The sequence below is a fragment of the Silene latifolia genome, chromosome 3, assembly GCF_048544455.1.
Source record: "Silene latifolia isolate original U9 population chromosome 3, ASM4854445v1, whole genome shotgun sequence".
NCBI classification, from domain to species: domain Eukaryota; kingdom Viridiplantae; phylum Streptophyta; class Magnoliopsida; order Caryophyllales; family Caryophyllaceae; genus Silene; species Silene latifolia.
This window is the reverse complement of record NC_133528.1, coordinates 134,336,127-134,363,997: the sequence shown is the minus strand read 5'-3', so window position 1 is coordinate 134,363,997 and position 27,871 is coordinate 134,336,127.

The following is a 27,871-nucleotide window of genomic DNA, read 5'->3' as shown; positions in this document are numbered from 1 at the left end:
CATGATCAATGTGTTTAATTAAGTTCCTGCTTACTTGTATCTTGACATATTGTGGCTGGGAGAACCCTGAGTTACTCCCCACTGACTGTGGCTTCCATATTTATTATGAATGACAGGTTGGTGATGAAGCTTAAGTGGGGAAGACCGTGTGAGCTAGCGAGTTCTTACCTTGGACCTTATTTAGCTATCACTTTAATAGACTCACCTACTTTTAGACTCATGATCATTCGTGGGATATCTTTTTCCCAATAAATAGACTTGTGTTGTAAACTTAACTTTAACTATCTAAACTTATTTATCGTTTTGGTGATACCTCGCGTTGGACTTCATTAGAAGCCTTAAAAGTTTTAAAAATCTCGTGTTTCCGCCACGATTTACTAGTCATATTTAGTTACATCAACGAGGGGTGTCACAGTTGGTATCAGAGCATATATTGCTCCCGACGCACACACGTGTACCCCAACTTCAATTTTTAACTTGACCTTGAATAATGAATGAGAGATGGGTAGAATTAAGGACCTAAGTTGGTAGCCTTTTTGTGTATGTTTTGTGATAGGTTCTAACTTGTTTCCTCTTGTGCGAAAAGATGGCACGACCAACCAATGTGGAAAATGCTATCATGCAAGCCCTCACTCAAGTGCTTGCTAATCAAAAAAATGCTCAACCCGCTCCCCTTCCAAATGAAGCCAACCGTCAAGGAAGCTATGCTTGGATTGCAAGTCAACTAGCAAGGAACAAGGCTAGGACCTATGGTGGTGAAGTGGATCCCGTTGCTCTCTCGGAGTGGTTTCGTGATATGGAGAAGAATTTCTCTCTCTTTGATGCCCGAGAGGAGGACAAGGTGAGGTTAGCCTCTCACTGTCTTGTGAAGGAAGCCGATAGGTGGTGGACTCTATTCGGTCCTACCGCTACTCAAGACCCCAACTTTGACTGGAGCCGCTTCAAGTCACTTGTGGAGACCCGCTTCTACCCTAAGGAGCTCAAACAACAAAGATTGAAGGAGTTCATGGACTTTAAGCAAGGAAAGCTATCAATTCAAGCCTACACCGACAAGTTTAATGAACTTGCTCATTATCCCTCCAAGTTCGTGAAAGATGAAGAGGATCGTGTCTACTTCTACAAGAACAAGTTGAATCCTAAGGTGGAAAGCATGGTGAGAAGAAACTCAACTACCTTTGTGGAAGTCTATGATGATGCCATTTGGGCCGAAAGCTCTTTGAAGGCTATTGAAGAATAATCCAAGCCCCACTCCTCTTCTCACTCTTACCGTTCTAACTTTCATGGCAAGAGACCATTTGTGCCTTCTACTCCAAACTATGCCAACAAGAGGAGGTTTGTGCCAAGGATACAAAATCATGGAGGACAAGGACCAAGAGTTCAAGAACCTAGGGGACAAGCTCACTCCTCAACCAATGATCTTGAGAAAGACCGTAAGTGCTACCATTGTAGACAAGCTCTACACCCCGGAGTTGGATGCTATGGCAAACCCTTAACTTGCTTTCATTGTAAGAAGCCCGGACACCGTATTGCCGATTGCCTCGAGAAGAAGAATGCTCCTACTCCAAATGCTAGGCAAGAGGAACTATCTTTGTTATGAGTCGAGCCGAAGTTGCTGCTCATCCCGATATCATTACAGGTATGTTCTCAATTTTTTATCAACCTTGCCTCATTTTTTTTGATACCGGCGCATCTTTGTCTTTTATATCTTCCAAGTTTTCGGAAAAACTAGCTCTTGAGCCTATACCTAGTGACGAAACTTCTATATCCTTACCTTCCGAAGAAATGTTCTCTTGCTCCCTCACTTTCTCCGACATTCCTATTTCTATTTCGGAAACCTTGTTTCCCGCTAACCTACTTCGTTTTCCCCTTGAGGAATTTGATATAATTTTGGGTATGGATTGGTTGTCAAAGTATGATGCGAGATTCGAGTGTCGAGACCAAAAGATTCACCTCAAGAGTCCGCTAGGCACTCGTGTGTCCTATAGAGGAGTCAGTTCCCAAGAAGGTGTGAAATTGATCTCCACTTTGAAGATGATGAGTATGAAGAGGAAAGGTTGCCAAATTTTTCTATGCGTGGTGACTTCTACCTCCCCTTCCTTACCAAAGATAGAAGAAGTGCCCGTGGTTTGTGAGTTCACCGATGTCTTTCCCGAAGAATTGCCCGCAATTCCTCCCGAGCGTGATGTTGAATTCTCTATCGACCTTGTACCCGGAACCGGTCCGATTGCTAAAGCCCCATACCGTATGGTGCCAACCGAGTTGAAGGAGTTGAGGAAGCAACTTGATAAGATGATTGAGAAAGGATTCATTAGACCTAGTGCCTCACCTTGGGGTGCTCCCGTTCTCTTTGTGAAGAAGAAAGATGGATCCATGAGACTTTGCATTGACTACCATGAGCTTAACCGTGTCACCGTCAAGAACAAGTATCCCCTACCAAGAATTGAAGATTTGTTCGATCAACTCAAAGGTGCTTCTACTTTTTCCAAGATTGATTTGAGATCCGGTTATCATCAAATTCCCGTTCGTGAGTCCGATATCCCTAAGACCGCCTTTAGCACAAGGTATGGACACTTTGAGTTTAAGGTGATGCCCTTTGGTTTAACCAATTCCCCTTATATCTTCATGGACCAAATGAGCCGGACCTTTAGTGAGTTCTTAGACAAGTGTGTTGTGGACTTCATTGACGATATCCTCATCTATTCCAAGTCCGAGGAAGAGCATGCCGATCACCTTCGTATCATCTTGGAGATCCTTCGTCGTCAAAAGTGGTTTGCCAAATTCTCCAAGTGTGAATTTTGGTTGTCTAAGGTGTCTTTGTAGGTAAATATCCGTATACTACCCTTCGAATTAAGGATTATAACGCAAAATTCATATGTATTTTATGGTCATAAACGAAATTAACAAAATGAAACGATAAAGATTAGAAATAACCTTCGGTCCTAGTGCAAAAAGGCAATGAGAGATTAAAGCAAATCTCCTCCTAAACGATGCACCCAAGATGTCCGAGTAATGCCCTTGTGCTAGAGACAATCCCCTAATTGACTTGCAATATCGAGGGGATTAGTTTTTGTGAATTTGTGTTGGATGAGAGATCCGGAATTCAGGAGGCACAATTCCCAAAAACCCTAGAATTTTTACAAGTGAAAGATTAGGTTAGAAGGGAGGAGAAACCCTCCCTTTTGTTCTCTTCACTCGGCAAAACCGAGACCCACCAAGGGAAGTGGGCTTCCACTTCCTCTTGGTTTTAACTCGCTGTCCTGGTTCGTTAAATTCTAATTGTATTTTACGCGGTCTATTATAAATCTGTTATCGGTTATCGGAAATTAAGGCATCAACTAATAATACGGGTTAGTTGAATTATTAATACATGTCCGACAAAACAGTATTGTATAATTATATTCAATACACATTTAATTAAATATAAAACGTTTATATTCAATTTTACGAATTAACTGGTTAATTCGCCTTTAGCCCATGATATTTAATCCGTATTAAATATAAAATCTCAACATCACATTTTGACTAATTTATTAGTCAAATAACTCAGACTAACTGGTTAGTCAATTTTGGCATCTACATGACTGTATTTTCATACCGTCACATCACTCAAGACGTATCCTATAGGTGTGACTTTTAGGGACCAGTTGATCACCGCCATCTGTATGACAATAACGTCAAACTTATCTAGCAAGCCAATCGTTATTGATAAACGTGGATCAACTGATTATGACACAAAGTATACCCTTTGATCCTTTTAGAGGTTTATAAGTCCTTGCACTAACCGTTAAGGACACTAACCCCAACAAGCTCCCACTTGTCCGTACAAGTGTATGTGCAATGACGTTATCCGCACGAACTGGAGGACACAAGCTCCAACAAACTCCCACTTGTCCGAACAAGTGTATGTGCGATAACCGATTCTCATATTCATTTAAAATTTCTCCCACTCAATGTAAAACAATTTGCCGATCCGGATCCGCAAAGGTCGTATTTTACAATCGATCTGTATCTAGAGTGGTTTCCCCGACTAGAGAGTAACTTAACCGATAAAACGAATCCGTATCCGAGCATGGCCATGCATTTCGATTCTGACTCCTCGAGTGGCCCTGAGAAATATCGAGTACCCGATAAAGGCTGAATATTTCCTTCAACTCGAACTCCTTCCGATCTAAGCACGCATGAAATGACCCGAAAAAAATCTACTTGGCCCCCCGTTACGGATGACCGTGAGAAAGAAACCAAAGTCACCCAAAATCTGCCTTAGTCTCAAGAGACAGTCGATAGTCAAAAGAATCGACTCTTAGGATCACCATGGAAGTCCTATCCACGACCGGGCAACGAATGTTATAAAACATTTAGGACTCCACGTCGATGTCACAATTGTGTCCTACGAAATATCCGTATAAAACGCCTCTGTGATTGGTCACCAACCTTGTTGACTTATGGCTAGTTGAACCCACCATCAACCAACGTCACAAAATAATTGCCAGAGTTATCAGCTCATGTGGGCAATTAAGGACTGAAAAAGATATAATGTTCGTTCAGTTCACTTTGTGGTGTTCAAAAATTGTCGCACAATTCCACATGAAAAACAAAATATATATATAATATCAAAACGATGATGTCGTATAGAGTACAAACGAGAATGAATCTAATCCATAAAAAGTACTACAACTCAGGAACACGTTTGATTCCCATGGAATTAACGTGCCCTTCATGCTTATCTTGTCGTAATGCTTTAGTGAGAGGATCTGCTATGTTATCATCTGTAGCAATCTTTTCTATCACTCATCTTTTGCTCCACGTAATCCCGGATTAGATGAGCTTTCCGTTGTACATGTCTAGACTTGTTGCTAGACTTTGGCTCCTTAGCTTGGAAGATGGCACCACTATTGTCGCAATAGATGGTGATCGGGTCATTCGAACTAGGCACTACAGAGAGCCCATGTAAGAATTGACGCATCCATATCGCTTCCTTTGTTGCTTCAGACGCGGCATAGTACTCGGACTCAGTCGTAGAATCTGCTGTAACAGTTTGTTTCGAACTCTTCCAGCTGACTGCAGCGCCATTAAGAGTAAAAACGAATCCAGACTGAGATTTCGAGTCATCTCGATCCGTTTGGAAGCTAGCATCTGCGTAACCGGTTGCGCATAGCTTTTGATCGCCTCCATAAGTCAATGCCCAATCTTTAGTCCTCCGGAGGTACTTAAGAATGTTCTTGACAGCCAACCAGTGTGGTTCCCCTGGTTGCTGTTGGAATCGACTTGTCATACTCAATGCATATGCCACGTCCGGACGTGTGCATATCATGGCATACATGATAGATCCTATTGCCGAGGCATAAGGTATCCGTGCCATGCGCTCTTTCTCTTCCGGTGTCTCTGGTGCCTGAGACTTGCTCAAATGCACCCCTGGAGACATAGGAAGGAACCCCTTCTTGGAGTTAGTCATGCTGAATCTCTCTAGGACTTTGTCTATGTAAGACTCCTGACTGAGAGATAGCATCCGTCGTGATCTATCTCGATAGATACGGATGCCTAGAATTCTCTGTGCCTCTCCCAGATCTTTCATCTGGAAATGGTTTTTCAACCATACTTTTACCGAAGTTAAGAGAGGTATGTCATTCCCAATCAGGAGTATGTCGTCAACATACAATATTAGGAAGACAATCTTGCTCCCACTCGACTTGATATATAGACATGGTTCCTCGACAGATCGAGTAAATCCATTTTCTTTTATCACTTGGTCGAAGCGATGATTCCAACTCCTTGATGCTTGCTTAAGTCCATAAATGGAACGCTTAAGCTTGCACACTTTCTTAGGATGTAATGGATCGATGAAACCTTCGGGTTGTACCATGTACAACTCTTCCTCCAAAAACCCGTTTAAGAAGGCGGTTTTCACGTCCATTTGCCAAATTTCATAGTCATGAAAAGCGGCAATCGCTAAGATAATCCGAATGGAACGCAGCATGACTACGGGTGCAAAAATCTCATCGTAGTGCAAACCTGGCACTTGGGTGAAACCTTTAGCAACTAGTCGTGCTTTGTAGATATCTTGTTGACCTTCCACAGAATGCTTTATCTTGTAAAGCCATTTGCATTGAAGGGGACGAACCTTAGCTGGTAAGTCAACAAGATCCCATACGTTGTTCTCATACATAGAGTCCATCTCGGATTGCATGGCCTCAAGCCATAGCTTTGAGTCAGAACTAGTCATGGCACCTTTATAGGTTACGGGTTCACTACTCGTTAAGAGTAGAACGTCATCTATATCATGTTCCTCGACCATACCAATGTATCTGTCTGGAGGAATAGAGACTCTTCCCGACCTCCTAGGTTCCTCAGGGATATTAACCGCAGCCGGGATTGAAGGAATAGGTTCCTCCAATAGTTGCTCGGTATTTGGTTCTGGAATCTCCGACAGGTCGAAGGTTCTATCACTCTTTGCATTCTCGAGAAATTCCTTCTCTAAGAATGTCGCACTAGCCGCAACAAAAACACGTTGTTCGGTTGGCGAATAGAAGTAATGACCACGTGATCCTTTAGGATAACCTATAAAGTATGTCTTGACCGATCGCGGGCCGAGCTTATCTTCAGGTCTCCACTTGACATAAGCCTCGCAGCCCCAAACCCGTATAAAGGACAAGTTAGGGACCGTTCCCTTCCATAGTTCATATGGAGTCTTGTCAACAGCTTTAGACGGACTTCGGTTAAGTATTAGAGCGGCTGACAAAAGAGCATAACCCCATAATGAATCAGGTAAAACCGTGTGACTCATCATGGATCGAACCATATCAAGTAAAGTTCGATTTCTCCGTTCGGACACACCATTCAATTGAGGTGTTCCAGTGGAGTTAATCGTAGGGCAATCCCACAGTCTTTGAGGTGATGATCAAACTCGTGAGAAAGATACTCGCCACCACGATCTGAACGTAGTGTTTTAATCTTTCTTCCCAATAGGTTCTGCACCCTATTCTGGTATTCTTTGAATTTCTCAAAGGATTCACTTTTGTGCTTCATTAAGTAGACATAGCCATATCTACTTAAATCATCCGTGAAAGTGATGAAATACCTATAGCCTTTAGCACAAGGTATGGACACTTTGAGTTTAAGGTGATGCCCTTTGGTTTAACCAATTCCCCTTATATCTTCATGGACCAAATGAGCCGGACCTTTAGTGAGTTCTTAGACAAGTGTGTTGTGGACTTCATTGACGATATCCTCATCTATTCCAAGTCCGAGGAAGAGCATGCCGATCACCTTCGTATCATCTTGGAGATCCTTCGTCGTCAAAAGTGGTTTGCCAAATTCTCCAAGTGTGAATTTTGGTTGTCTAAGGTGTCTTTGTAGGTAAATATCCGTATACTACCCTTCGAATTAAGGATTATAACGCAAAATTCATATGTATTTTATGGTCATAAACGAAATTAACAAAATGAAACGATAAAGATTAGAAATAACCTTCGGTCCTAGTGCAAAAAGGCAATGAGAGATTAAAGCAAATCTCCTCCTAAACGATGCACCCAAGATGTCCGAGTAATGCCCTTGTGCTAGAGACAATCCCCTAATTGACTTGCAATATCGAGGGGATTAGTTTTTGTGAATTTGTGTTGGATGAGAGATCCGGAATTCAGGAGGCACAATTCCCAAAAACCCTAGAATTTTTACAAGTGAAAGATTAGGTTAGAAGGGAGGAGAAACCCTCCTTTTGTTCTCTTCACTCGGCAAAAAAATCGAGACCCACCAAGGGAAGTGGGCTTCCACTTCCTCTTGGTTTTAACTCATGTCCGGTTCGTTAAATTCTAATTGTATTTTACGCGGTCTAATTATAAATCATTATCGGTTATCGGAAATTAAGGCATCAACTAATAATACGGGTTAGTTGAATTATTAATACATGTCCGACAAAAACAGTATTGTATAATTATATTCAATACACATTTAATTAAATATAAAACGTTTATATTCAATTTTACGAATTAACTGGTTAATTCGCCTTTAGCCCATGATATTTAATCCGTATTAAATATAAAATCTCAACATCACATTTTGACTAATTTATTAGTCAAATAACTCAGACTAACTGGTTAGTCAATTTTGGCATCTACATGACTGTATTTTCATACCGTCACATCACTCAAGACGTATCCTATAGGTGTGACTTTTAGGGACCAGTTGATCACCGCCATCTGTATGACAATAACGTCAAACTTATCTAGCAAGCCAATCGTTATTGATAAACGTGGATCAACTGATTATGACACAAAGTATACCCTTTGATCCTTTTAGAGGTTTATAAGTCCTTGCACTAACTGTTAAGGACACTAACCCCAACAGTCTTTTCTAGGCCACATGATATCTAAGGATGGTGTCATGGTAGACCCTTCAAATATTGAAGCCGTGATTGAGTGGAAGAGTCCAACCTATGTTGGAGAGATCCGTAGTTTCTTGGGTTTGGCGGGTTACTATCGTCGCTTTGTGAAAGATTTTTCAAAGCTTGCTAGACCGATGACTCAACTTTTGAAGAAAGAGACCAAGTTCGTGTGGACCGAAGCTTGTGAAGGTGCTTTCCAAGAGTTGAAGAAGAGGTTGACTAGCGCTCCCGTTTTGACCTTGCCCGAGGATGGATTTGATTTTGATGTGTTTTGCGATGCTTCTAAGATGGGTTTAGGTTGCGTTCTCATGCATAATAGAAGAGTTATTGCCTATGCTTCGCGACAATTGAGAGTTCATGAGGTGAACTATCCCACTCATGATTTGGAATTAGCCGCCATTGTTCATGCTTTGAAGATGTGGAGACACTATCTCATCGGAGTTCATTGCTGTATCTACACCGATCATAAGAGTTTGAAGTATATCTTCACCCAAAAAGATCTGAATATGAGACAACGAAGATGGTTGGAATTAGTGAATGATTACGACGTAGAGTTGTTGTATCATGAAGGAAAGGCAAATGTGGTTGCCGATGCCCTTAGTAGAAAGTCTACTCATTCCTTGAGTGCCATTCGAGTGCTCCCCGATGACCTTTGTGCCGAGTTTCGTAAGATAAGTTTGCAACTTGTGGAGAGTGGCTTTGATTATCTTGGTACTATAGTTGCCGAGCCCGTTCTTCACCGTGAGATCCTTGATAGCCTTGTGGACGATGCTACCTTTAAAAGTTTTCAAGTCAAGCTTCTTGAAGGGAAAGCAAAGGATTGTGAGATTGATGCTAGAGGTTACCTTCGTTACCGAGCACGCATGTACGTACCCGATGTCGTTGATTTGAGGAAGAGAGTTCTAGATGAAGCTCACTTATCCCCTTATTCGATTCACCCCGGAGGAGACAAGATGTATAAAGATTTGAAGCTTCAGTTTTGGTGGCCTAACATGAAGAATGACATCGTGTCATATGTCGGAACATGTCTTACTTGTCAACAAGTGAAGATTGAGCATAAGAGACCCGTTGGTTTGTTACAACCGTTGGATGTTCCTTTATGGAAATGGGAGTCCATTTCCATGGATTTTGTGATGGCTTTGCCTAAGACCGTTGGTGGAAAGAATGCCGTATGGGTGGTTGTGGATAGGTTGACCAAGTGTGCTAGGTTCATCCCCATCAAAGAGACTTGGAGTTTGGACCGACTTGCTAGTGCTTATGTTGAGAAAATCGTTCGTTACCATGGTGTTCCTAAGGAGATCGTGTCGGATCGTGACCCGAGGTTTTGTTCAAGATTTTGGAAATCTTTGCAAGATGCTTTGGGTAGTAAGTTGTTAATGAGTACCGCTTTTCATGCCGCTACCGATGGACAATCCGAGAGGACGATTCAAACTCTAGAAGACTTGTTGCGTGCTTGTGCCCTTGATTTTCATTCTAGTTGGGAGAAGAGCTAACCTTTGGTGGAATTTTCTTACAACAATAGTTATCATGCTTCTATCAAGATGGCCCCTTATGAAGCCCTTTATGGAAGGAAATGCCGTAGTCCGATTTGTTGGAATTAAGCAAGTGATATTCGTGATCTAGGACCCGACAAGTTAGCCGAGACGATTGATCAAGTGAAGCTCATCCGTGAAAGAATGAAAGCCGCCCAAGATCAACAAAAATCTTATGCCGATGTTTGCCGTCGACCCTTGGAGTTTGAAGTTGGAGATAAGGTGTTCTTGAAGGTGTCCCCGATGAAAGGAGTAAAGAGGTTCGGAATTAAAGGGAAGTTGAGTCCAAAGTACATTGGACCTTATGAAGTGGTAAAATGGATTGGTACCGTGGCTTATAGATTGGATTTGCCCCCGAGTTTGGGTAAAGTTCATGATGTTTTCCACGTGTCTCAACTTAGGAAATACATTAGCGACCCTAGTCATGTTTTGCAAAATGAAATTCCCGAGCTTGAGCCTAGTCTTTCTTTCGAGGAGAGACCGATTCGTATCTTGGATTAGAAGGAGAAGAAGTTAAGGAGCAAAGTGGTGCCCTTGGTGAAGGTTTTGTGGAAGTGTGGTGATGTAGAAGAAGAGACTTGGGAGCCGGAGGCTTCCATGCGTGTCAAGTACCCTAGTTTGTTTTCTTAAGGTAATGCCTTTCGCTTCAAGTTTCGAGGGCGAAACTTTTTAAAAAGAGGGATGATTGTAACACCCCCGCGCCTTTCTTATATTTTAAATAAACCTTTTAGTAATTTTTATTAAATACTTACTATTTAAAGCTTATTTTTATAAAATATCGTCATAGTCATGTGACGATAATAATAGCGTAGATTCTAATAATATTATTCTCCGTCTTGAATTATAGTAGGTTTGAGGTAGAAATTCTAGTAGGAACCGACTCATTTTGAGTTATTGGGCTTATCATGACTCATGGCCCTTTTTCCTTCTCTTTTCCCTTGACAAAACCCCCAACTAAACCCTCACAACTCCATCTCCCTCACTCCTAATTTCTGAAATTCCCAACAAACACCTCACCATTGTTAAACCCTTTCCTCTCAACCCTAAAATCACCATAACTCACTCAATTCTTCACCAATCTCGTTCCTTTTCGCGCCATTCTCTTCCTTTTCTCATTCCCCTTCTTTCTAAGTAAGAAAGTTGTCATCTTTTCCTCTATTTCGAAATTCTCCCCTTACAAGGATGTGGATTCTTGACTTAATATCTTTATTTTTTTGTGTTTAGGGGAGAGTTTGGACGACCCTGAGGAGGATAGCTACATCATTGACGACTCAATAGAAGATTGAAGTGCAAAAAGGTAACGGTGATGGGTTACTCGACTTTTATGTTAAAATTGTGTGAATTAGGTAGTATTAGACTCATATGAATGTTAAAATTTGGTGTCTTTCTTGACTTGTGGAGAATTGGTGTTTATTAGGATGCTTGTATGATGTTCTCACATGTTTAGGAAGGAATTTTCATGCTTGGTTATAAGATGGTGAAATATGAGATTTGTCTTAAAGGAATTCCTTCATAATTACATGATTAAGCCTCACTTTAATGATTTATAATCCACCCTATATGTTAATGACATCTCAAATATGGTAATTTTCTGAATATTTATCATATTAGAGAAGTATGAAATGATTAAATGAGAGATGGTTGAAATTGGGAGACTTTAGATGGTTGTTTAATGGGATTTGCGTGTACAGTGATCCCCTGCCGGTGGGCCGGCAGCCGGCCTACCCAACCGGAAGCGCGTCATTGTATTTCTGGGTTATAAAATTTGGATTTTAGCCTTTGTATGCTTCTGCCGGTGGGCCGGCAGCCGGTCCGCCAACCGGCAGAGAGTTCTTTGTGTTTTTTCAAATTCTTATGGTAGGATGTATACCCATGCCGGTGCGCCGGCAGCCGGCCTACCCAACCGGCAGCGAGTATATGCAATTTTGATGTCTTTTATTATAGGGTGTACTCCCTTCCGGTGGGCCCGCAGCCGGTCGACCGGCAGAGAATACACAATGTGAAATGTTGAACTTAATTGACTATGGTAGGTATTCCCTGCCGGTAGGCCGGCAGCCGGTCACCCGGCAGAGAATAGACCTTCATCTAATTTGACCTTGTTCACCTTAGCATAAATCCTCTGCCGGTGGGCCGGCAGCTGGTGCCCACACCGGCAGAGAGCATCTGATACTTGTTATACTCTTATACTTATATATGCTTCACATGAATTGTTTACGTTATGTGTGTGCAATCATTGTTGCTCGTATTTGTGACCCGAGTGTGACGATTTACATTGTGTGACTACTCGACATTCCTTATTTACCCCTTCGGGCCTTTGGTACGAGTGCGTGCCATGTTTCCGGATTGGGTTATCCTTCCGCCTTTCTTCGGACCTTGGGTTACGAGTGCGTGCCATGTCTCCGATTAGAGGTTACTCGGCCTTTGGATACGAGTGCGTACCATGTTTCGAGTCTTGGTTACGATTTGGTATTGTTTGTCGAATCGGGTGTCGGCCATCCCGAGAGTCTGGATCCAGGTTTAGACTAGGACCGTATTATGATGGTCGTCCTACCAAGAGGTTGGAGTCTAGGGGTCTGTCTTGTTTTGAGTCAAAGCCTTTGTAAATGTCTTGCTTGTTACGGTCATTGGCGTGTTCTTATATACGAGAGTTCACATCTCCTATTGTTCGTGAGAGTCATGGTCATATCGGATACTAGTGGTGAGATGCAAGCCCCTAGTTGCGATATGATCGCCGGGATTGATTTTCCCAACCGTTCTTATGGTGAGATGCAAGCCATAAGTATGAATGTGACATTAGTAGCCACGTCATGTGCTATGGTTCTTAAGAGGTTTTCAATGTAATGGCTATTGGTGTCCATCCATGTATCTTCTATTTAATTGATCTGTTATTTACCTTCTTCATATGATTCAATGCATATCCCATTATGAATACAATATGCCTATCTCGTTATGATTATCATTATATCCCCTTGTTCATTATTATGCAAGTATGATGCATGATCAATGTATTTAATTAAGTTCCTGCTTACTTGTATCTTGACATATTGTGGCTGGGAGAACCCTGAGTTACTCCCCACTGACTGTGGCTTTCATATTTATTATGAATGACAGGTTGGTGATGAAGCTTAAGTGGGAAAGACCGTGTGAGCTAGCGAGTTCTTACCTTGGACCTTATTTAGCTATCACTTTAATAGACTCACCTACTTTTAGACTCATGATCATTCGTGGGATATCTTTTCCCCAATAAATAGACTTGTGTTGTAAACTTATCTTTAACTATCTAAACTTATTTATCGTGTTGGTGATACCTCGCGTTGGACTTCATTAGAAGCCTTAAAAGTTTTAAAAATCTCGTGTTTCCGCCACGATTTACTAGTCATATTTAGTTACCTCAACGAGGGGTGTCACAGTGGTCTAGAATGCAAAGGGAGAAGAGAAGGGCGGACACTCGCTTGAGAAATATGTGAGAACGAAGGTCTCTATTTATACTAATCACGTGGAGGAAGTAGGGTTTTCGGATAGACTTTGGAAGTGAATCTCGAAAAGATATGAAAAAGATACGAAAAATACGCAGAAAAGGACTTGGGAAGAGGCGCAGCAGGCACTGCGTCTCTTGGAAGAGGCGCAGCACCTGCTGCGTCCTTTCCCAGATGGTTTCCTCCTACGGAAGAAAGATTTCCGTGTTTAGTTTATGGAATAACGGAATAATTCGGTTTTCATTAATATTTTGTGTGAATATTACGGGAAATTGTTTACCAAAGATTAAAAGATTTATAAAATATGGAATAGAAATATCCGGAATATTCCAGAACATTTTGACTCGGCATTTTAATGGTTGTCAGAAAATGAAGACGGTTTTAGGCCCGGACTCCAAATGTACTCTAATTACTGCTAAAACGACCGTATCGGCACGTAGATGACAATTAAGTGGTAGACATAAATGTTTGAGCGATCACTTGACGATAAACTTACGAACTGTCACAAATCGTTCCGCGTACCAAACATGCGGCCCAATCATCACCGGGGTTTGCGGGAGGTGCAGAAATGCGGTATCTACACTACTCGATCGAGTGCCTAGGGTAATCGATCGAGTAGGTGCTATTTCGTCGAGTATCCGCAGAAAATTCCTACATCTCAACATCATAGCTTCCTAACTAGATCGAGTGAGGTCTACTCGGTCTAGTAAGCACTCGCACTCGGTCAAGTAAGGTTAAGTACACGGTCAGAATTACAAAACCAACTGAAGATTCCTGCAAAACAATATTACGTGTCGATTCCAAACCAAGTTCGGAAATCGTCACTGGTTATCGTGCTCACTCATATATTATCATTACTACTCAAATATATCACACGGTCTCATCAGATAAGATTCATATCGCGTTACGCTACAACAAACTTCACACAACATGGTTTACCTGCTACCGAGTCATCCGTATACGCAATTATGTCATTGTATCATGTCTAAACTCGTCTTACCACATTGCTAGCAACTTATACTTACGTTAATCAAAACACATAATTAACGATAAATTGTCCATACGTCATCCAAGTGTATTACTATCATGTTCCAATTTCAACATAAACAAATTATTCTACACAAATTAATCACCACACAGCGGAAACTTTCAACCATTAAACATTCAATATACCCACTACTATCTTGATGTTTCTCATACTATATCTCAACACGCCTTTAGCTATCATCATTATAGCTACGGCAAGACTAATAAACTCGTATAGGATCACCATCACTAACAACCTGAAACAAACACCAACATGACCACTTTTCATACTACAGCATACACTTCTACACTTTTCACGCATTTCTATTATATAAAACCTTTAACGTCCCTCATTATCACCACATGCCCACACTGACACCCCGAAACTTCACCATTCATGACCCTGGCGCAACTACTGTGCCTACATTAGCTTCAACAAAGACTCAACCACAGACAGTTCCAACATAATCAACGTACACATTAAGCACATAGTTACGGACTCCACATTCCCATACCGAGTGACTGGCTTAAGCACAATGGGGCCAAGATTTTGAAATGAGGGCGCCTACTCACCTAAAATCTAGAAGCAGCTGGGGCTCCCATTACACATACACCAGGTTCATTTTATTAGACTCACAACGTTCATTAGGTTCATTGGTTACAGGTTCCAAAACCGTCGCTCTGATACCACTTAGTAACACCCCCATATACCGAGGAATCTTAACTAGACCTTCCTTATCATATAAGGGCGTTACCATCTCGGTTGCCCGAGGTAAGTAATCATCAAAAGTCGATAAAAGAACAGTGATAGTTAAATTTACAAGTGTTACATCCAACTAACAAAATAAAGATACAACTCGTCAGCTACACACTATCTCTATCAGAACTCGCGATGACTCATCCCTGCCAGGACTCCAGCTATCAACCACATCAACACCTGCTAAGACTGACTGCTCACCATAAGGGATCACGGCAGGCACATAAACAAACAAAACAACCACACAAGGTCAGCAACTAAGGTAAGACACAACACTAACCAACAACAATCGTCAACACAATATAAATACAACCAGTCACACACAATCACACCCACTCCAATCAATCTCCGTCACCGACTGTCCACTGGACCAGCCCTGCCAGTGGGGGACCACAGCCGTTCCCACCTAAGCCCCTCTCATCATACCGAGCGACAACCTTGTCCCATTAATGTGCACATCCCCTCCCGTGGTGGGTTCCATGGAGGGCGAAACTAGGGCGTGAAGCCACTCCCGCAAGTGACTCCACTCAGCCGAGGACGTACCTCGAGAACCATAGACTGTTAATCACAGACAGCTGCAATACAACAACAACCAATAAACTGTATACACCAACCGATTACCGCATATACGCTGCCACACAAATACAACACAACGCAACAACCACGACACAACGACCGACACACTAGACCATCCACAGAAACTGAGTAGGCGAACCTACCTTTAAGCAACTGCAACGATTCCATGCCCATACACGCAATACCCAACAATCAAGCGACACCTATATGCACAATACAATCATCTATTACTACTATAGTAACCCTAACTGAAAAGACAGAGATACGGATGATGATGACGACATACCTACAAGAGGAAACCTGGAAAAGGACCGCTACCCGACTCAAGCTATGCACTCCTAAGGCATAAGGACCTTCAAAGACTCCCATGGAAGGTATATGGTGAAGGGAAGGGAAGGAGGCGACCTAGAGATCTGAAGAAATGAGGCGGAAATGATTTGCGGTTTTAACAAAAAGTGATTATAAACCCTCGCTGAAAAGATGCTACTTGATCGAGTGGCTCACCTACTCGATCGAGTGGCCCCTACTCGATCGAGTATCCAAGCTACTCGATCGAGTAGCCTCTACTCTATCGAGTACCACCCATAACTCAAAACACAATATAACTTTGGTACGCACTTCTAAGGGCTATTACTGCTCCCAAGGTCGGTCAAAGCTGGTCAACGGATCTCTAAAAGGGCGGGTATTACAGTCTTCCCCCTTAAAAAGAACTTCATCCCCGAAGTTCAACTCACCTATTCCAAGGCACAAGATACGGAAACAAAACGACATCACTACTCTTCCGACATAGGTCACTACTCCCCGGAAATACTATCCTCCATGTCATCATCATCAACTGTCTAACACTCCATATAGATCGACCTCTACAAACTACCACTTGCACCAACCTCACAACATGGACCAACACAACCAACAACCACACTGCTGCTCACAACTCTTAGTCACGCACTATCACACTTTCACTAGTATACAACCATCCACACGAAACATGTCACATTAACACCACTATGTTACTCAACGATACGATTCTATTCCAATACATGACATCATAACTATCTCTTTATGATCGTCTTTTAAGCATACTATTCAACTTTAACTTCAACATACAAATTACTCAACGAACAGGTGAAAACAATTATAGTTTCGTACAAGAAATGTAACCGAAGTAATAGAAAACATTATAAACAAACAACCAAATGATTGCAATATCGGCCTTTTTATTTTGCGACATTACTCTTCCCCTCTAAAAGGAACTTTGTCCCCGAAGTTCACCACCGAATTACTACACATATTACTTAAAACTTTCCTCTTGACATATACCCAACACATATAATTCCTTATTGACATTACTCATTACTCATACAACCATTAATTCATAAAAGCATATGCAACTTTATTCGAATAACTAGCAACAGTCACGAATGCATGTATATATCATTTGTATATGAATATGGAAGAACACAACTCCGGTGAAATATAATTAGTAGACATTACGGATGTAAAATGAATGCAATAAGAACCAACTACTACTTGCACTGTTCTTTACGAATACGCATCCAAAACATAAACACGACTCCCAACATATGAAATTAACGGTACAAACATGTTACTAATCATAAACAACCATATTAAACCTCAAAACATGAAATGATATGATCGTTAAAACAATTTAATTAACGAAAAGTTCATGTAACAGTGCTACTCGATCGAGTATATAGGGTACTCGATTGAGTGCCAGCTACTCGATCGAGTGTCTTGGCTGATCGATCGAGTAGCCTGAGATCAGAATACTCCCTCCTTGTCACATCTGCAGCTACTCGACCGAGTGAGGGACATTCTGTCGAGTAGCCATAGGTCAAAACCCTCGAAGTTTTCCCGTCACAATATATATATATGTAAGGTGTCACATAAACGCGATTCGAGATGACAACCCGACTCCTCAAAATCCTGCAACAAGTTTAAACCAAGAAAATACGGCCTTATGGCCATCCATACAAACCAAATGTAAAAAGTACCAACTAAAACACCTACTACCATCCAACACAAACAACCGTAAACAAGGAGAAAGAAAGGAGTATCACTCCTGCTGCCGCTGCTCGTCCATCATCTCATCTCCACCACCATCCCCTCCCGAGGTGCCTGCTCCCGATGACCCAAGACCCGCATCGACCCCTGCTCCAGCTCCAGGACTCACATACCATGAGGTCAAACCCCCAGAGGCAAAGGATTGAGGTATCCCCCATGCTGTCTGGTCCACCCCGTAAGAGTGGAAAACCCCGCTGTAGTCCCCAACTCCGCTCCACCACACTAGATGTGGTCCCTCGGTCCCAATACCCTGAGCATACACCATCTCATGCATGTTCCGGAGTGTCAAAGTAGATGACACTCTCTCTGCCAAGTAGCTCGAACGTGTCTCTGGAGTATCGAGGTAGGGGTAACAAGGAAAAGGGTGCTGCTGCGGTGCTGCTGGCTGTGGTCTGGTCTCAGTTGTCCTCTCCCTCACACGACGAGGTCCTATCCCCAACCTGGGCCTATCCTCCGCTGCTCTCACGTTCTCTCCCTTATTCGGCTTAGGCATCACCCGAAGGATCGTGTCGTCAATGAGGTATGTCTGTAACTGTCGAGGTGCATCCCCATCCGTCTCATCAGAATCGACCGCATCCAAAGGCTCAGTCGGTAGAAGGTGCTCAGGAGCCGGGATCCATATCCAGCTCATACCCCACACCCTCCATGCTAGGCTACCATCCTCCAAGGTTCTCAACCATTTCAGGTCAAGGTAGTAGTCTCTGTCCATGGTAGGCACCGGTGTGGCTAGGGGAACGTACTCAGAAGAAGCCTCAAAGGAGGCTAGCTTTTTAGCTAACCGGGTGGCAAGAGCACCAGAACTCAAGTACCGAGTGGTAGAAGTAGCCATCAAAGCAAGGCTAGCACAGACCATGGCAGGAGCATTGAAGACCACCCTCTCAGTCCGCTCCGGGTTAAGATAAGACATCAAAAGCAACAACTCGTGATTGTTCAGCTTACTCATATCTGACCTCTCATAAAGAAGATTCGATATAAAACGAAGGAAGATCCTCAAAGTAACATGTTGAACATCATTAATCAACATGTTACTGGATGAATTGAGGGTAATAGGTTGCATGTGCTTTGCCTTATCTTCTGGCCATTCCTGAGATAAGTTTGATCCAAAGGCAAGGAAATGCATCATGTTGGGGTATCCTTTTCAACAAAAGGCTTATAAACTGTATGATATAGAAAGTCAGAAGATTATTATCAGCCGAGATGTAATATTTCACGAGTCCATTATGCCTTATAAGGTTGCTGCTTCTCCACCACAACAAATATTGCCTCAGAATTCACACCTTCCTTGTGCGGAAAAGGATTCTAATCCTATCATTTCACAAGTCCAGACTATCAATTCCTCACCTGTTCATTCTTCACCTAATCATATTACTTCAGATCAATCTTTCTCAGTTGAGCATTTTTCAACACCTCATTTAAATGACATTCCAGCTGCAAATAATGATGTTCCTCCCAGAACTTCCACAAGGAATGTACAAATTCCTGCCAGACTCAAGGATTTTGTATGTCCTATATTGCCTCATAAGACTGTCACTCCAGATTCAGTTACTCTAGACTCTTCAACATCTTTTTCTGCACATCAAGTATTTCTTTCTTCTTCCAAGACACCACTCATTCCCGAACCAACTTCTTACTCCCAAGGCTAAGACAGATTTACACTTGGTCAAAGCTATGAATCAGGAGTTGGAAGCTTTGGAGAAAAATGGAACTTGGGATATTAATTCTCTTCCTAGTGGCTTTATGTAACACCCCCATATACCGAGAAGTCTTAACTAGACCTTCCTTAGCATATAAGGGCGTTACCATCTCGGTTGCCCGAGCTAAGTAATCATCAAAAGTCGAGAAAAGAACAGTTATAGTTAAATTTACAAGTGTTACATCCAACTAACAAAATAAAGATACAACTCGTCAGCTACACACTATCTCTATCAGAACTCGCGATGACTCATCCCTACCAGGACTCCAGCTATCAACCACATCAACACCTGCTAAGACTGACTGCTCACCATAAGGGCTCACGGCAGGCACATAAACAAACAAAACAACCACACAAGGTCAGCAACTAAGGTAAGACACAACACAAACCAACAACAATCGTCAACACAATATAAATACAACCAGTCACACACAATCACACCCACTCCAATCAATCTCCGTCACCGACTGTCCACTGGACCAGCCCTGCCAGTGGGGGACCGCAACCATTCCCACCTAAGCCCCGCTCATCATACCGAGCGACAACCCTATCCCATTAATGTGCACATCCCCTCTCGTGGCGGGTTCCACGGAGGGCGAAACTAGGGCATGAAGCCACTCCCGCAAGTGACTCCACTCAGCCGAGGACGCACCTCGAGAACCAGAGACAATCAATCACAGACAGCTGCAATACAACAACAACCAATAAACTGTATACACCAACCGACTACCGCATATACGCTGCCACACAAACACAACACAACGCAACAACTACGACACAACGACCGACACACTAGACCATCCACAGAAACTGAGTAGGCGAACCTACCTTTAAGCGAATGCAACGATTCCATGCCCATACACGCAATACCCGGCAATCAAGCAACACCTATATGCACAATACAATCATCTATTACTACTATAGTAACCCTAACTGAAAAGACAGAGATACGGATGATGATGACGACATACCTACAAGAGGAAACCTGGCAAAGGACCGCTACCCGACTCAAGCTATGCACTCCTAAGGCATAAGGACCTTCCAAGACTCCCATGGAAGATATATGGTGAAGGGAAGGGAAGGAGGCGACCTAGAAATCTGAAGAAATGAGGCGGAAATGATTTGCGGTTTTAACAAAACGCGATTATAAACCCTCCCTGAAAAGATACTACTCGATCGAGTGGCCCACCTACTCGATCGAGTGGCCCTTACTCGATCGAGTATCCAAGCTACTCGATCGAGTAGCCTCTACTCTATCGAGTACCACCCATAACTCAAAACACAGGATAACTTTGGTATGCACTTCTAAAGGCTATTACTGCTCCCAAGGTCGGTCAAGGCTGGTCAACGGATCTCTAAAAGGGCGGGTATTATACTTTAAACCTATAGGTTCCAAGTGGGTTTATAAAGTAAAATACAAATCTGATGGGTCTGTTGACTGGTATAAGGCTAGGCTAGTTGCTAAAGGGTACAATCAAGTGCATGGTAAAGATTATAAACATACTTTTAGCCCTGTGGCTAAATTTACCACAATAAGGGTCTTCATGGCCATAGCAGCAGCCAATGGGTGGCCTATTCATCAACTTGACATCAACAACGCCTTCTTCCATGGTTTTCTTGATGAAGAGTTGTATATGACACCACTTGAGGGGTATAGAGTGTTGGGGCCTGGTCAAGTTTGCAAGCTCAAAAGGTCTCTTTATGGGCTCAAACAGGCAACCAGGCAGTGGAACCTTGAGCTCACCAAGCTTCTTCTTAGTCAGGGTTTTACTCAATCCAAAAATGACTATTCTTTGTTTTACAAGAATTTTGGAACAAAATTCACCACTGTACTTGTATATGTGGATGATCTTCTAATTTCAGGGAATGATGCTGATTTTATCTTATCTCTTAAGCATGTTTTAGACACAGCATTTACCATAAAGGATTTGGGTTTCATCAAATATTTTTTAGGACTGGAAGTCACCAGGACTGAGGATGGGTTATATTTGAATCAAAGGAAGTATGTAAATGATATACTCCATGATACTGGTATGTATGATTGTAAGCCTACCTCATTCCCTCTTCCTAGAGGGCTCCAGTTATCCACATATACAAGGGACATCATACAGGATCCTGAAATGTATAGAAGACTCATTGGTCGTTTGCTTTATCTGAATCTCACCAGGCCAGGCCTTTCATTTGTTGTTCAACATCTCAGCCAATTTCTTTCTTGTCCAAGACAACCTCATTGCCAGGCAGCACTACATGTAGTGAGATATCTTAAGAATTCTGTTGATGCAGCATTATTTTACCCAGCTAACAACCATTTCACACTCAAGGCCGTTACTGATGCAGACTGGGGCACCTGTAATTTCAGCTACAAGTCCGTTACTGGTCAGTGTGTTTTTCTAGGAGATGCATTAGTTTCCTGGAAGACGAAAAAGCAGAAGACAGTTTCAAAATCTTCTGCTAAATCTGAGTATAGGGCCATGTCCTATACTTCAGGTGAGGTGGTGTGGCTTCACAGGTTATTGCAAGATTTCAGCATCATTGTTCCTACTCCGATTCACCTTTTCTGTGATAATAAAGCAGCACATCATATTGCTGCGAATCCTATTTTTCACGAAAGGACCAAGCACTTCAATATTGACTGTCAGATATTTTGACTAAGCCCTTGGGGCAGCAGCAACACCAGTTTTTGTCTTCCAAGATGGGCGTGTTGTTTCACACTCCACGCCCACCTTGAGGAGGGGATATGAAGAATGGATAATCATATAATGTAATTAGTTAGTTAATAGCTGTAATTAGCTGATCTAATAGCTGTAATTAGTTGGTTTACTAGAATGTTAGAAGGTTCTCGATGTTTGTATATATAGCCTATTCCATTGTACATTTCAGTTAACTTAATACAACAAACTCTTCTATTTACTCTAGTCTTTCTCTCTCTACACAAAATATCTAGATATTATCTTTCACCTTACTTCATTCTTCAATGGCGATCTCAACCTTCATCAATAGCGTCATGTTAATTCTAGTTTCATCAATTTCACAGATGAGGATGGTGAAATTATATCGTGTAAGATGCATGACTTGATCCATGATCTTGCGCAAGACGTAGCAGGTAAAGAGACAATTATGTTGGATAGTCATGCAGGTCAACTTGACGGGAAATATTTTCATCTCTCAATTCCAAATGATGGATTTATACTCTTAGATAGTATTAATAGCCAATTGTCTGAGATGAAGAGATTGCGTACATTATTACAAGTTAGTGAAAAACCTGAGAGGTGATCTTACAATTGACTTCAAAAGTAATTGTAGTTGTGATGAGGCAAACTATCAAGAAGTAGAGTGTATAAGGCAATGCATCTAAATCATTTATGTATACGTTTTGAAAGCCAAGATGCTATTCATCATGTAAATTTATTGGCAAGTCTCCGACCTCACAATAAACTGAAAGTAATTGAAATTATGGAATACCAAGGGTTCATGTTACCTAGCTGGGCAGAGTCATTAACGACTTCACTTCCGCACCTTGTTAAAATACATCTGCAGGATTTTGATAAATTAAAAGCAGAAGTTTTGCCATCACTGTTGAAGAGTTATGAATTCTAAGTACCTAAGAGGGGGAGGGGGTGAATTAGGTACTGTTTTAAAATTTTTAACTAAACTTAATTGATTTAAATTAGTCAAATGAAGTGATATCTCAAGTATCTAACAAACACCCCTTTAAAAGGCATATTGTTGAACTGGCTAAAGTAACAGTGAGACAGACTGTTACTAGTTGGCTTTGCAAATGTTGTAAGCAACAGACCAAACCGACAGTATCGCAGACTGTTGTGCTTAAGAACAATAAATGAGTTTAACTGAAAATTTCAACTTAATCTTTATTGTTTTAAAGTAAGTTGATTGACAATATGAATGTTAAATGGATACATCAAATAAATTGAATGATTAAGAGTGTATCACAATTGCCAAAGTAAGTTGTTGAAATCAGGAAGCGACAGTTGTTCTGACTGCTACTTGTTTGTCTTAGTAAGTGAAGTAAAAGCTATAGACCAGAAGTAACAGTATTCAGGACTGTTGCTAGCTAAAACGTAAATGAAGAACAAATAAAATAAATTGCAGCGGAATTAAAAGCGAAGTGAGATCAACACAGCGATTTTTGAATTGGTTCGGCCAACACTCTAAGGGCCTACATCCAATGTTCTTTTATTGATAAGTGAAGTGATCTACTCCGACTACTTAAGACACTTACAATAAAAGGACCAACAACCTACTCCGGTTGCGACACGAGTTCTAAGACTACTCCGTCTATGAACTCAACTATAATGTTTACAAGACCAAGTTTCCTCAAACTGATTCTTTAAAAATATTTAGAAGGACAACTTATTGGTACAAACGATTCTAGATGAGAGAGTACAATACTATGAAGTAACAGTGATTTCGACTGGCACACTTGAAGACTTAGAAGATTTTTTGCAAAAAAAATTTCGAGTTCTTAATAACTGATTTTGCAAAAACAATTTAATTTCTCTGGAAAAGTCTTAGTTTCAAAGTGAACAGTGAAGGAAATGTAAATTCATATACATGTTAACATACTCATATATGTCTAAACTAATTTGTCATAAAATTAAAACGGATCTAATGCATGCAAACAAAATAACAAAGAGAAGAAATCATGTTCTTACAATCAATATTTCGGCTATATTGGGCACAAGAGAGATCACCTTTCTCTTCTTGTTCTTGAGCTATTCCAATGGATGAACAAAGATCTAAGTATAAGATCTCTCCCCAAGCTTTATACCCAAGGCTTTCACTTAATCTAATTAATATTATAAGTACTAGTATAATATTAATCTTAGTAGAAAATTGAACCAAAACTCTTTAAATCACATAAAAGTTTCGGTTTTTAAGAGAGAAGAAGAGAGGATTTTTCTTCTCACTAGAACTTGTATTTTGGATGAGTAGTTGGAATGAATAATACACACATTACATTATGGTGTATATCAAAAATAAGAAGAAAAACCAAGTGGTTTTTCTTCTCTAAAAATCCGGCCAAGAGAGGTGGAAAGGAGCCAATGCATGGGCTCATTTGTCTTCACAAGGTGAGTAGGCATGCATGGCTACTTTTGCTTTTCATCATTATGTTTTCTATTTAAAATATCAACACAATTTAACCCTAAAACTCCTCTAATATTTCGGCACTTATACTTAATATGGAGTCCATATTATTTTTGTCAATTGTCAATATGTCACATGTCACATGTCACATAAATTTGTTATGTATTTTTAACACATTAAAAATCAACGTATTAATAAAAATACGTCACATACAAAAATCGACTTAGTAATTTCATAATTACTTGTGCCAAAATATTTTACCAATTTATAAATCACAACAGATTGTATTTATAATAATTCATTCAATTCCGATTGTTTCTTTAAACAATAATTTCATCCGAGTAACAATACAATTCAATTACTCGCATCCGTATCTCATTTAATCACATTTCAATTTGATACGTAAATTTTATTTCCAAAATCGTCCGTCAATTTTCAAGTAATTTAATTAACTCGCAACGTTTATACGATTAATTAAATAATCAATTAAGAGTATTGCCCTTTAGGTATGACCTAGGGGGTCAACTGATCACCACCGTCACACGACAAGAATGTCAAACTCTAGTCAGCCAATCATTACCGATATATGTTGACCAGTTGACAGTAACAATATTACTTCCCAATTGTATTCTTAAAATGAGATTTAATAATGATATTTAAATCATGTGATCGCACTATTGTTGAGGACACATTTCCCAACAATCTCCCACTTGTCCTCGACAAGTGTGCGTCACCAATTCTCTTGTCCTATTACTATCTCCCACTCAATGCAAGGTGTCTTTCAGGTCGTACTTGCAAGTGATCATATCGAGAGTGGTTTCCTCGATCCGGAGAATAACCGATTGACCGGATTTATCCACTCGGATACCTTCCGAGCGTGGCCACGCATTTCCAGTTAATTACTCCTCGAGTGGCCCTGAGATATTGTTTTAACCCTGACAAGGGGGTGGACAATTCCTATCGCACTCATTCCCTTCGACTAGCCACAGCCATCATAACCCAAAATATGCCCATTTGACCCCATTTACGAAGGTCGTAGTAACACAAATCAAAGTTAATCAAAATCGTGCCATCTTAGGTGAATAGTCTTTAGTCAAAAGAATCGACTCATTAGAATACTATAGCAGCTCTCGCCACGACCAGGCTATATAAATTTGCAGAACTCTATAAGCGGTCATAAGGCCCGACAAAGTGTTCCTAACATCTGCCTATGTGATCGACTAGTCATCTCACATGACTGTATGGCACTTGAACTTGCCATCAATCGCATCACACTCTAGTCACTTCGAGACGTCACCTCATATAAGTGACTATGGGCGAATACAATGTTAATCCGTGTTCACTTTAACGGGGTTCAATTGTCACTACAACCCGTTTGGATGTAACAAAGTATAAAAGGAGTTTTTAAAGAAAAACTCGAACGACAAATGCGATTATCACATATGAATAGTCAATGCCTGATTACTATTCCATATTCTATAATCTAATTTGATCTTGCATGTAGTTGTTCATTTCAATTCAATTGAAATGACATGACTCATCATGTTTAGCCTATGAGAAGGCTTTGGTTAGTAGGTTTTATCAACTTCTTGTACCTTACTCAACCTCACTACATACTCGTTTTCCTTTGTAATGTATACATTTGCATTACAATACTTTCTGAGTACGTGTCGAGATCCAATCAAGACATAGGCCCTCTAGCCTAAGAATAGCTCCCACTGTTTTCACAGTGTGCGGGACTCATCCTTTTGCACATCTCATGATTGCAAGTGTACTCAATTTCCGTTGTAAATATCTCTCATTGTTCTTTATTGCCTAGAACGATTCTAGAAAATCTACTTCTTAATTATCATAGCCACAATGGTATCTTAACCATCCTAATGTGTTTTGATTATGGTTTTGTCGGAAACCATGCGCAATCTCAATTGTCAATTGTTACTTGTGTAATACCCTTACACAATATTGCATCATAAACACTTTGCTTTACTTCCTTAATGCTTCTGCAAGCACTTAAGGGTAATCTATATGGCTTACTTGGTAAAGATTACTTAAATTCGATTTTGAAAACAATTCATCATACTCAAGTATATGAAGTGTTATACATCATTACCCATTTAATTGATCCTATAGCGAAGCAAATGGAATCAATCAAATATGTTCAATTTAATTGAACTAGTCATGAATCTTATCAACATAAGACTTCTTACTGACGCTAATATCATGTGGATTTATCTTCATAAATTCGGATATTCAAGATGTATTATAATACTCCAAAAGTCTTAAATCATTCTTGATGATCAATATGTCATCCACATATCGGACTAATTAAAATTTCCGTAACTCCCACTAAACTCCATGTATAAACACAACTTCTCGACTTATCGAGAATTGTTTTATCACATGATCCAAAATGTTGATTCCAACTCATTGATGTCCTACTTAAGACCCTCTCTTAAGTTTCACATTATCTTAGGATTGCAAGAATCTACAAAACTCATGACATGTATTGAATATATTCCTTCTTTTGAAGAAGTGGGTTTTAGATTCACTTGCTACGTATTTCATAACAATGAAACATAATCCCTAAGAAGATCCAAATAGACTTAAGCATTTCAGTTGGTGCAAAACCCTTTGCAACCAATCTTGCTTTGAAATCTCTCTTTATTAGTGCAAAACCCTTTGTCACTAATCAAGCCCTTTTGTTTCGGATTTTCATGGCTCTAAGCCTTGTATTGAGTTGTGACTTAAACATTCTAATGTAAGTCATATGTTCATTACTTTCTAGAAGCAATCAACTTGAATCAAACAATTTCTTTTGTAAGTTATAAGCTCTTTACTTTCTTCAAAGTAGCATGAATTCATCATTTTTAACAAGTGACGAATTTTAACCTCCTAGGTTTTGAAGAAACAACGTCTTACACAAAACGTCTCATGTAGCCAAGAAAGACCAGTTTCTTGCTACATAACATTCTTTGTGGCTCTTGAATAATTTCTCCCACTCTGTCTTTTAAAATAAACTTGTATTTTAGAAAGACAGCTTCACGAGCCACAAACCCGTCGTACTCGTGATAATTGAAAGGGAAAAATGAGTATTTGTTTCTTGTGAAAGCTTACAACCATGGTACCCTTACCATTTCATATCTCATATGATTCGATTTAGTGGAAAATAAATTAGACAAAATGATAAAATCCCCAAGAAGATCAAACCATATCGAATAGCGTTTGATTTCTTATCCAACCACA